General features: G+C 41.6%; 1 non-coding gene across 1 annotated transcript; it reads left to right on the top strand.

Moving 5' to 3' along the window:
* Positions 1-9,497: 9,497 nt before the first annotated feature.
* LOC127099405 (small nucleolar RNA R71) lies at positions 9,498-9,604 on the top strand. Its single transcript, XR_007793909.1, has one exon. It is a non-coding gene; the product is annotated as a small nucleolar RNA R71 (small nucleolar RNA).
* The last annotated feature ends 1,748 nt before the right edge of the window (positions 9,605-11,352 follow it).

Here is an 11,352-nt window from a genome sequence, read left to right as displayed (position 1 = left end):
CGTGGTTTGCGCTTGAGACGGTGCTGACTGCTAGTATAAACTACTAGGGGTTAATCTAGAATGGAGACTTAAGGTGTCGGTATAATGGTTATTCAAACTGATCTCGTAGAAATAAGGGATCTAGGGTGTCGGAACGGTATCAATCTGGTTAGATCTTTCTCAGTTTTCGTAACAAAAACCTCTGCAAGACAGTCTATATACTCGTAGGGTATGTATTATGCCAAAATATGTAAAAATGATTGAAAAGGACTAACAAAATTTTTCGTATTGGCTGAAATTATTAGCAATAGAAACAAGTAGAGGAGTGATAAGGATTTCCTCCCATATTTAAACAATGCATTGTCCTCAATGCGACAGTACACAGAAAAAAGGAAAGAAACAAAAAATCACTGCTCGTCGTTCCGCTGTTGGCTTTTGCGTGCTCTGGCTCTTGCTCTTGCGCGCTCGCCTCTTCCTCGCTGGGTAGGATCCAATCCTACATGCTAAGTGTACTCCTGGATGGCATCTACGCGATAAGTCAGGGCACTCATCTGATCTGAAAGTTCCGCCATCCCTTGATCATGCCAGTTAGCATAATCGTGCTGATCCCGCTACATTTGCTGGATCGCTTGCATCATTTTCGTTTGGCGGTCTTCCATTATTTGGTTGTGTCGTAACATCTCGGCATATATGTTTTCCATGGAGGCGGGTCTTCGTTCGCTTCTCCGTTGTCCTCGGGAGGAAGTCTCTGCAGCGTGCTCTTGAGGTGGTTGAGGCATGCCTCTGTCAAGTTCCTCCTCGACTTCATCTGCACCATTACCAGGATTTCCATCATTTGGCTCGGGGGTATCCAGATCAAAAATCCAATTTGCCATTTCTCTCGGGTTTGTGCGGTTCCTGTTGGGCATGATGATGCTTCTAACTACTTTGTTTCTGACAACAGGATGATACTTCCCGTCGTCTCATGCTTTGATCAGGTGTGAGGCACGGAAGTAGTCGATGTCGAGGAATTCTGCTTCCAGGGCTGGTAAGTTGGCTAGCCTATCTCCCAGGTTCAAGCCTAATGCTATGGAGGTGATGATTCCCGCACAGCAAAACGCCTGGCTGCCTCTCATGCAAGCAGCCTGGATGTTGGCTAGTAGAAAAGGAGTAACATTAAACGCAATTTGGGCAAACACACAGTGAAGAAGGAAAAGCTCCTTGGAGTTTACCTTGTGGTTGCTGACTCTTCCAAAAACTGTGTGCCCCAGGACTCGGTGAAAGTATTTAATGGTTGGGTTGTGAATATATGTTGCGTTAAGCGTATCCCAGCTCGTTGCGTTCATGTTGGTGAGGTTGTGTCAAACTGGGAATGCTATCTCTGACCATCCTTCTGGGATGCAGCAGTGGATTCCTTCTCCATGTCGGAAACCAAGCATTCTCTCTATCTGGGTTTGATTTAGGGAATACTCGGTGCCGAACATTCTAAATATGGCGACACCGGTGAGATATTGAGTAGCGCCAGGGGGTGTGATATACGAGTGGGAACTCAGAAATTCCAGGGTCAGCGCTTCGTAGGTTGGTTGCGGTGTGGTACAAAGTTGCGTTAAGCTGGAGTTTGTTAGCATCCACTCCACGCCCTCCAAAAGTCCTAACTCCATCAGGCATTCATGATCAACATACCTCGTAGCTTGAACAGAGCGTTGGTAGAACTTGAGGTAGTTGCTTCTCTGGCGTTCGCAGGCTTCTCTATTTCGGAATACGACGGTTGATAGGTCAGGAGTAACTCTTTCTTGACGGGCCATTTGTAAGGTTTATGAAACTTTGGGTATTGGTGGGTGGGATGAAATATTTAAGTGAGTTACACGCTTGAAGAAAATGTAAAGAATTGAATAGATGGAGAGCAGAATGGTAATGAGAGTGGTAATTGATGAGGAAGAAGGGAAAAAGAGCGCCTACATTTATAGGCGAGCTCTCTGGAATTCGTGACGGTCGTCACAGGGGTGTGACGGTCGTCACGCGCAACGGTTGCGTAAAGGTCGTCTGCAACGGCCAGATGCTCGTAACGGTTATTTGCATGCCGTGTGACGATCATGGCAGATCCGTGACGGTTGTCACCCTATATGTGATGGTCGTCACACTCTGATTTTCAATTTTTCAACACAGGTTGCAGTAGCATATGATAACAGCAAAAATGATAACTAAGCAATTGAATTTTAACAGCATAAATGCAGAAATAAATAAATAAATGAATAAGCAGAAGTAAATGAATTGCAAATGCATTAATAGATTGAAATTAAATGTAACATAGGGAAAAAATTGTAGCGATAACATAGCAAACAAAAGCAATAAAATAACAAAGGTAGTGAAATAAATGTGCTGAAGTTTGTTAGCATCCACTCCACGCCCTCCAAAAGTCCTAACTTCGTCAGGCATTCATGATCAACATAACTCGTAGCTTGAACGAAGCGTTGGTAGAACTTGAGGTAGTTGCTTCTCTGGCTTTCGCCGGCTTCTCCATTTCGGAATACGACGGTTGATATGTCGGGAGTAGCTCTTTCTTGACGGGCCATTTGTAAGGTTTATGAAACTTTTGGTATTGGTGGGTGGGATGGAATATTTAAGTGAGTTACACGCTTGAAGAAAATGTAAAGAATTGAATAGATGGAGAGCAGAATGGTAATGAGAATGTTAATTGATGAGGAAGAAGGGAAAAAGAGCGCCTGCATTTATAGGCGAGCTCTCTAGAATTCGTGACGGTCGTCACAGGGGTGTGACGGTCGTCACGCGCAATGGATGCGTAACGGTCGTCTGCAACAGTCAGATGCTCGTAACGGTCATTTGCATGTCGTGTGACGATCGTGGCAGATCCGTGACGGTCGCCACGTCTGTGAGACGGGCGTCACCCTATATGTGACGGTCGTCACACTCTGATTTTCAATTTTTCAACACAGGTTGCAGCAGCATATGATAACAGCAAAAATGATAACTAAGCAATTGAATTTTAACAGCATAAATGCAAAAATAAATAAATAAATGAATAAGCAGAAGTAAATGAATTGCAAATGCATTAATAGATTGAAATTAAATGTAACATAGGGAAAAAATTGTAGCGATAACATAGCAAACAAAAGCAATAAAATAACAAAGGTAGTGAAATAAATGTGCTCCCTCCCCACACAAAACAAAGCAGTGTCCTCATTGCTTAGTGCGAGTAGGAGAAATCCGTGGTCAGTAGTATTAGCCACGGTTTTGTCCCAATGCAGCGACAACTTCGTTCAGATGATGAAACTGCTCAACGGCTATATCCATCAGGCCTAGGACATCAAAGCGTATGAGCTTTATCTCTTCTTTCACAATTGTGATGTCAGCTTGAAAAGCATCCAAACGGGTGATGAGCATGGCATGATTATCAGCATATGATAGAGGAGCCGGTTCATCAATGTTATAATAGTTAGGAGGTGTTTCAGGGTCAGATTCTTCCATATGGATAGGGTCATTGATACACTCATATTTAGGCGGTGTCGCGGGAGGTGAAGGTGGATCAATAGGGTGTTCATCTAAGTCATAAAGCCAATTATTGCGGTTGTGAACACTCGTTTTCTCATGGTTAGGCAAGGTAAATAGTCGAACCACTTCGTTACTGATTAGATAATCAAAGGTATCCATCCCAATGTTTCCTATGATTCTGCGATTAAAGCAAAAATCGATATCCATGGGTCGGATGTTTCCAAAAGGTACAAGCTCATAAAGTGGGCGTACAAGTCTGATGGCGTCTGCTATCGTGGTTACTAGGCCACCTATGATTATTGGGGTACGGTTATTCTTAGCAAGGTGAACAAATCTTTCCATCATGAATGTCACGATATTGACATGTCGACCTTGATCGACACATAGCAAGATGAAGAGCTCATCGTGGGACACTAAGGTGTTATTCTCTTCCTTACTAAATAAGGTGTGGGCTAGAATTTTATGAAAGTATCGGATAACAGGGTTATGGATCTTTTGTGAGTGCATCTCATTCGGGTTTGGGTTGGATTCTCCAGTTATGCTACCCCAAAAGTCATCTAGGTCGATGTCATCGATTAGGTCCTCCTGGCGGGTAGTAAAAATAAAAGGGCCACTAGGGAATCCTAGGAGGTCAGCAAGGTCTCGACGGGTATAGGTGAAGTCCATGCTAAATAACCTAAAGGATATCAACCCTTTGTTAAGTCCGTAACCATGCTCAGGGATGTATACAAGGGAGCTAAGGAATTCTAAGGTTAGTTCACGGTACGTGACAAACCGTCTCTTAATGGCTGCGTTCTCCCACCCAAGTTGGTTAAACATAAATAGGATGCTATCTCGGATGCCTAATTTATCCATGGTCGGTCCATCATAATATATGGTCAATTCCATATCCTTCAGGGCTAGATAATCATACCGCCTTCGTTGAACTCTGCCTCTGAAAACTGTCTCTATTTGTTGCATGATGAAAGTAATTAACTAACTAGTTAGTAATTATCCTGTTTATCAGTATCCAATATGTCTAAGTTAGTTACTAGAAGCAACAAGAATGACTGCAAAGAATCAAGAAGAGGGGAGCAAACAAAATAAAGAAGAAAAGCAAAGAAGGAAAATAGTTTGTAATAAAGATAACAAAAAGGTGGGTTGTCTCCCACTAAGCACTTTGTTTAATGTCGTAAGTTCGACAGTAGCGTCACGGTGTACTAGGTGTTGGGTTGAGCGGGCAGCTCTATGAGTCTGAGACTGTTCGAATAGTCTCTATTTTCAATATTATGATAATGCTTTAAGCGCTGCCCGTTTACTATAAAAGGGTCACTATTCCTACCTTTTATTTCTATCGCACCACTATTTAGGACTTTGGTGATCTCGAAAGGGCCGGACCACCGAGATTTGAGTTTTCCTGGAAAAAGTTTAAGTCTTGAATTGAATAGTAGCACTACGTCGCCGACTTTAAACTCCTTCCTAGAAATGCGTTTGTCATGCCATCTTTTGGTTCGCTCTTTGTAGATCCTGGCATTCTCGTAAGCGTCCAATCTCAGCTCTTCTAATTCGTGGATGTCCAGAATCCGTTTCTCGCCTGCGGAAGTGTAGTTTATATTTAGGGTTTTAATTGCCCAATATGCTTTGTGTTCCAATTTTACAGGGAGGTGACATGATTTACCATAAACTAGTTTGAAGGGTGTGGTTCCTATCGGGGTTTTGTATGCCGTCCTGTAGGCCCACAAAGCTTCATTTAGTTTGGATGACCAGTCTTTTCTGGATATTCCTACGGTCTTCTCAAGAATTTGTTTTATTTCTCGATTCGAGACTTCGACTTACCCGCTAGTTTGTGGATGATACGGTGTTGCTACGCGGTGTCGGACTCCGTACTTCAGAAGAAGTTTTCCAAAGATATTCGATATGAAGTGGGAGCCACCGTCACTAACTACTAGTTTTGGCACACCGAATCTGGGAAAGATATTGTTTTTGAACAACTTGATCACTACTCGTGTGTCATTTGTTGGAGAAGCTACAACCTCGATCCACTTTGAAACATAGTCGACCGGAACGAGTATGTATTTATTACCAAAAGAAGCTGGGAATGGTCCCATGAAGTCAATCCCCCATACATCGAAGACTTCTACTTCTAAGATTCCCGTTTGTGGCATTTCATCGCGTCTTGAGATGTTGCCAGTGCGTTGGCACCGGTCGCATTTTATAACCGCGTTATGGACGTCTTTCCATAGAGTAGGCCAAATAAGGCCTGATTGCAGGATCTTAGTGCAGGTCTTTGAGGTACTTGCATGCCCTCCATAGGGAGTGGAATGGCAATGAGAGATTATATCATCTATTTCGTCCTCTGGAACACATCAACGGAAGATACCGTCGGTACCTCTTTTGAAAAGTAGAGGTTCATCCCAGTAATACTGTTTTAGGTCATGGAAGAATTTCTTCTTCTATTGGTAAGATAAGTCCGATGGAAGTACTCCGACAGCTAGGTAGTTGACAAAATCAGCATACCATGGCAGAGTTGCATTCACATGTATTTCTTCCACCGATTCTTCTATTTCTGTATCGTTTAATGTTAGTTCAGACATATCACTTTCCATTTGGGCTATGAGTCGTTCGTAAGGGAAATCATCGTTAATTGGGATTTGTTCAGGTTTGTTCCCTTCGATTCGTGATAAGTGGTCCGCTACTACGTTTTCAGTACCTTTCTTATCCTTTATCTCTAAGTCAAATTCTTGTAAGAGCAGGATCCATCTTAAAAGTCTTGGTTTGGCATCCTTCTTACTTAATAGATATCTAATAGCGGCGTGGTCGGTATAGATGATAATTTTTTCCCCTACTAGGTAGGAACGGAATTTGTCCAAAGCGAACACGACTGCTAGAAGTTCTTTTTCAGTGGTGGCGTAGTTCATTTGGGCAGGATCTAGCATTCTGCTCGCATAGTAAATAGCATGAAGCTTCTTATCCTTCCTTTTGTCCTAGTACTGCGCCTACTGCGTAATCACTCGCATCGCACATGATTTCGAAGGGTAATCTCCAGTCAGGTGGTTGCATTATGGGTGCGGTGATTAAACATGTTTTCAGTTGGTTGAACGTTGTTAAGCATTTTTCATCAAATATGAAATCAGCGTCTTTCATAAATAATCCTGTAAGTGACTTGGTTATTTTCGAGAAATCCTTAATAAAATGTCGGTAGAAACCGGCGTGTCCTAGAAAGCTTCTTATTTCTCGTACGGTTTTCGGAGGTTGAAGGTTCTCTATAATTTCGATTTTTGCTTTGTCTACTTCAATTCCTCTGTCAGATACCACGTGACCTAACACAATTCCTTGTTGAACCATGAAATGGCATTTCTCCCAGTTTAAAACGAGGTTTACTTTCACGCATCTTTCGAGTACCATTTCAAGGTTAGATAGACATCCTTCAAAACTCTGCCCGCAAACAGAAAAATCGTCCATAAAGACTTCCATGATGTCGTCTATAAAATCAGCGAAGATTGCCATCATGAATCTTTGAAATGTTGCGGAGCGTTACATAAGCCAAATGGCATTCGTCGGTAGGCGAATGTACCATAGGGGCATGTGAAGGTAGTCTTTTCTTGGTCGTCAGGATGAATTGGGATTTGAAAGAATCCTGAATAACCGTCTAGATAGCAGAAGTGAGAATGCTTAGCTAATCGTTCAAGCATTTGGTCAATGAAGGGTAGAGGGAAATGATCTTTACGAGTGGCTTTATTCAGTTTTCTATAGTCAATGCACATTCTACTTCCGGTCACAACTCTTTATGCTATGGATTCTCCCTTCTCGTTCTTAACAACTGTAACACCGCCTTTCTTGGGTACTACATGAACGGGGCTAACCCATTGACTATCGGAGATCGGGTATATGATTCCAGCATCTAGAAGTTTCTTCACTTCATCCTTGACTACGGTACTTAGGATTGGGTTGATCCTTCTCTGGTGTTCTCTAGAGGTTTTACAATCTTCCTCCAGCATAATGCGATGCATACAGATAGAAGGACTTATTCCTTTTAGATCTGCGATGTTATATCCTAACGTTGTTAGATATTTTCTTAGGACAACTAGTAATTTCTCAGTTTCCATCTGTCCCAAGTCAGCGTTGACTATTACTGGTCTTTTCAATTCAGTGTCTAGGAATTCGTATCTTAGGTTCTTTGGTAGTGCTTTTAATTCCAAGTCAGGTTTCTTTGGGCATGGCATGTGGTCGGGTGTAAGTGCTAAGCATTCACTTAGACTTTCGTTTTCGTATGGTTCATGCCAATTATTGTCTTCAAAGATTGGAGGGATTTGGATTTTCATTATTTCAGAGTATGTGGTTTCTTCCATCTCCATATCTCTCACGCACTCGTCTATGACATCAAGCAGATAGCAGGTGTCGTATGTAGCTGGCGCTTGTAAGAATTGAGTCAAGATGAATTCAACCTTTTCCTCTCCAACTTCGAATGTCAGCTTACCTCTCTTTACGTCTATTATTGCTCCGGCGGTAGCCAAGAATGGCCTTCCTAATATGATAGGTGTACTGGCATCTTCTTTGATGTCCATGATTATAAAGTCTGTAGGAATGTAAAATTGTCCTACACGTACTGGGACATTCTCTAGTCTACCGACAGGATATTTGATTGAGCGGTCAGCTAATTGAACAGACATCTTGGTCGGTCTTAATTCTCCCATATTGAGCCTTTTACAAATGGTTAAGGGCATTACGCTAATGCTGGCTCCTAGATCGCATAGAGCTTTGTCTATGACAAATTTTCTAATGACGCAGGGTATGGAAAAACTACCCAGGTCTTTTAGTTTGGGAGGCATGTTATTCTGGATTATGGCGCTACACTCGGCAGTAAGTGTAACTGTTTCGTCATCCTCAATCTTTTTCTTATTAGATAGGATTTCCTTAAGAAATTTGGCATAGGAGGGCATTTGTGTGATGGCTTTTGTAAAGGGTATCGTAATTTTTAGTTGCTTCAGAAGTTCAACAAATTTCCTAAATTGATTCGCAGTTTTAGAACTCTTGAGTCTTTGAGGATACAGAATGGGTGGTTTATAAGGAGGTGGAGGCACATAAGGTTTTTCTTTCTCTTCGGCCTCTTGGGTATTATCTTATGTTTCCTTTGGTTCATTCACCTGCTCAGTTAAGGTTTTATCTGGTTTTTGGTACATGGCAGGGTTTTGGAGTCTTGGATCTACTGGTCCGTCTACTTCTTTTCCACTCCTCAGTATAACGACATTTGCATGTCCCTTTGGATTAGGTTGCGGCTGTCCAGGAAATGTTCCAGCTGGAGCGGTTGTAGATGCTTGGTGTTGAGCCACTTGTGAAATCTGTGTTTCAAGCATTTTATTGTGGGTGGCTAAGGCGTCTACTTTGTTCGCTAGTTGCTTAAGTTGCTCGCTAGTATGTATGTTTTGGTTCAAGAAGTCTTTGTTTGTCTAAGCTTGGGTAGCTATGAAGCTTTCCATCATTAACTCGAGATTTGTCTTCCTAGGCATGTTAGGAGCATTATTCGCTGGCTTTTGATATCCAGGCAGAACAGCTGGTGCTTGGCCAGGTGCATACAGGGCATTGTTATTCTTATACGAAAAATTAGGATGGTTTTTCCAACCTGGGTTGTAGGTATTCAAATAGGGATTTCCTTGTGTGTAATTCACTTGATCGGTTGGGACTCCTGCTAATATTTGACATTCTTGTGCAATGTGTCCAGGGTTTCCACATAACTCACAGTTTGGAGTTACAGCAGCCCGGTGGCTGCGGGTGGTATGGTCAAGTTATCTAATTTTTGAACAAGGGCATCTACCTTTGCATGAACATGGTCAAGGCTACTGATTTCTTACATTCCACCCTTAGTCTGGGACTTTTCCACTGGAGTTCTTTCACCTCCCCATTGGCAATGGTTTTGGGCCATGTTTTCAATGAGTTGATAGGCTTCGGTGTATGGCTTATCCATAAGTGCACCGCCCGCGGCAGCGTCTATTGTAAGTCTTGTGTTATACAGAAGCCCATTGTAAAATGTGTGAATGATCACCCAGTCTTCGAGACCGTGATGTGGAGATATCCTCATCATGTCCTTGTATCTCTCCCACGCTTCGTAGAGAGATTCCACATCTTTTTGCCTGAATCTGTTGATTTGAGCTCTCAACATAGCAGTTTTGCTCGACGGAAAATATCGGGATAAGAAAACATTCTTCAGTTCTTCCCATATCGTGACTGAGTTGGATGACAAGGATTGAAACCAAGCCCAAGCTTTGTCTCTTAGTGAGAAAGGAAAGAGGCGCAGTCTTATCGCATCTTTTGATACACCATTCGCCTTTACAGTATCTGCGTACTGCACAAACTTGGTCAGGTGTTCATTAGGATCGTCCGTAGGATTTCCATCAAATTGATGTTCTTGGACGGCTGATAATAGTGAGGGTTTCAGCTCGAAATCGTTTCGATTGATAGTGGGGGCAGCAATACTGTTGTGAGGTTCTTGTTGGGACTGGGTAGCGTAGAATTTAAGAGGACGATTCTGTGGTCCTTCTTCAGCCATGTTTGGTTTTTCTTCTGGTTTAGGAGGAGAGAAGATATCTGGAATACCGTACTTTTGTTGATATTCGTGTATTCGGCGTCTTACGTATAAGAAACACTTTAATTCAGGGATTGGTGGTGCTAAGTTATCGCCTTGTGAGCGAGTACTTGGCATACAATCAGGAAAAGAAGGGAGAGAAGATTAGTTTTATTTTTACCTTAGTCTATACCGTGCAACGAAAGAATCGCACTATTCGACTAAAACAGGTCCCAGGCAACGGCGCCAAAAACTTGATGCTTCGTCTGGCTATATATAAAATATAGTCTGTCAGGTACTTGACTGCAAGTGCATAGTCCAGTCGCTTTAGTTTTAAAAGATATCGATCCCACAGGGACCTATGGTCAAACTAGTGTCACTAACGTCACTATATTTAGCTAAGGGAATGATTAGTAGAAGTTTGGGGGAAAAATAGTAAATTTAAGGGAAAATTAGTTTTAAGAAGGATTTTATGGAAGGAATCAGTATGCAGCGCATTAATTGTCAGGGATTCGATAAGTCACCGGTGAATAGTTTAAATGCCAAATATCTCTCAGTAGAAAATATTTATTTAAAAGACTTTATCTCACACTCTCGTAATTGTTGATTCGGCCTATAGCTTTAAGTCAGAATGTACGCTCTCGCTGTCCCATTTGAAGTTAAAATTACTTTTTGAAAATAAATAAGTTCTAATTGCTTTTAAAGTGCTCTCGGTGTTTTTAAACTCAATGCCTAATTTTTACTATCCAACTCGAGCCTCACGCTCTCGCGATTGTTGGTTCTCACCTTAGTTAATTTCCCACTCTCGTGGCAAAACCGTATTAAATAGCTTTTCACGCTTTTGTGATAAAGTTAATTAAATTTAAATTAAAAACTTCAGCCTAAAAGATTGTTTGAGAAAAAGGGTTTTCACCGATTATTATTAAATCCTATCAAATTGAGTTGCTACATACCGATACCGGTAATTTAGCCAGACATGTTAAATAAGGCAAACACAAGGCATAAACAGATCAACATTGTGGCAAACATAATTATAGTAATAAATGGGCAACAATAATAATAATTCAATAAAAACCTGGAGATCGAAGTAACAGAGTATAGCGATTCTTGGAGTACTTGAGCAGTCCTCCACAAGTCGATAGGCTTTGCTTCTTCAATACAAATTGTTTACTAAAATTAAATAAAGTGTAGTAGTTTCCCAGTGTAGGAAACTACTACTATGGCTAACTGGAAAACGAGAAGGAAAAAGGGAAAAACGGAAATTCTAAAAAGAATGGCGAATAAACTAAGGCAACGGAAACAAGGTTGCTGAAAAGAAAATACTAAAAAGCTAGAAAGTTGTCAAA

Source organism: Lathyrus oleraceus, chromosome 6 (assembly GCF_024323335.1).
Source record: "Lathyrus oleraceus cultivar Zhongwan6 chromosome 6, CAAS_Psat_ZW6_1.0, whole genome shotgun sequence".
NCBI classification, from domain to species: domain Eukaryota; kingdom Viridiplantae; phylum Streptophyta; class Magnoliopsida; order Fabales; family Fabaceae; genus Lathyrus; species Lathyrus oleraceus.
This window is presented reverse-complemented; position numbering and strand designations above follow the sequence as displayed.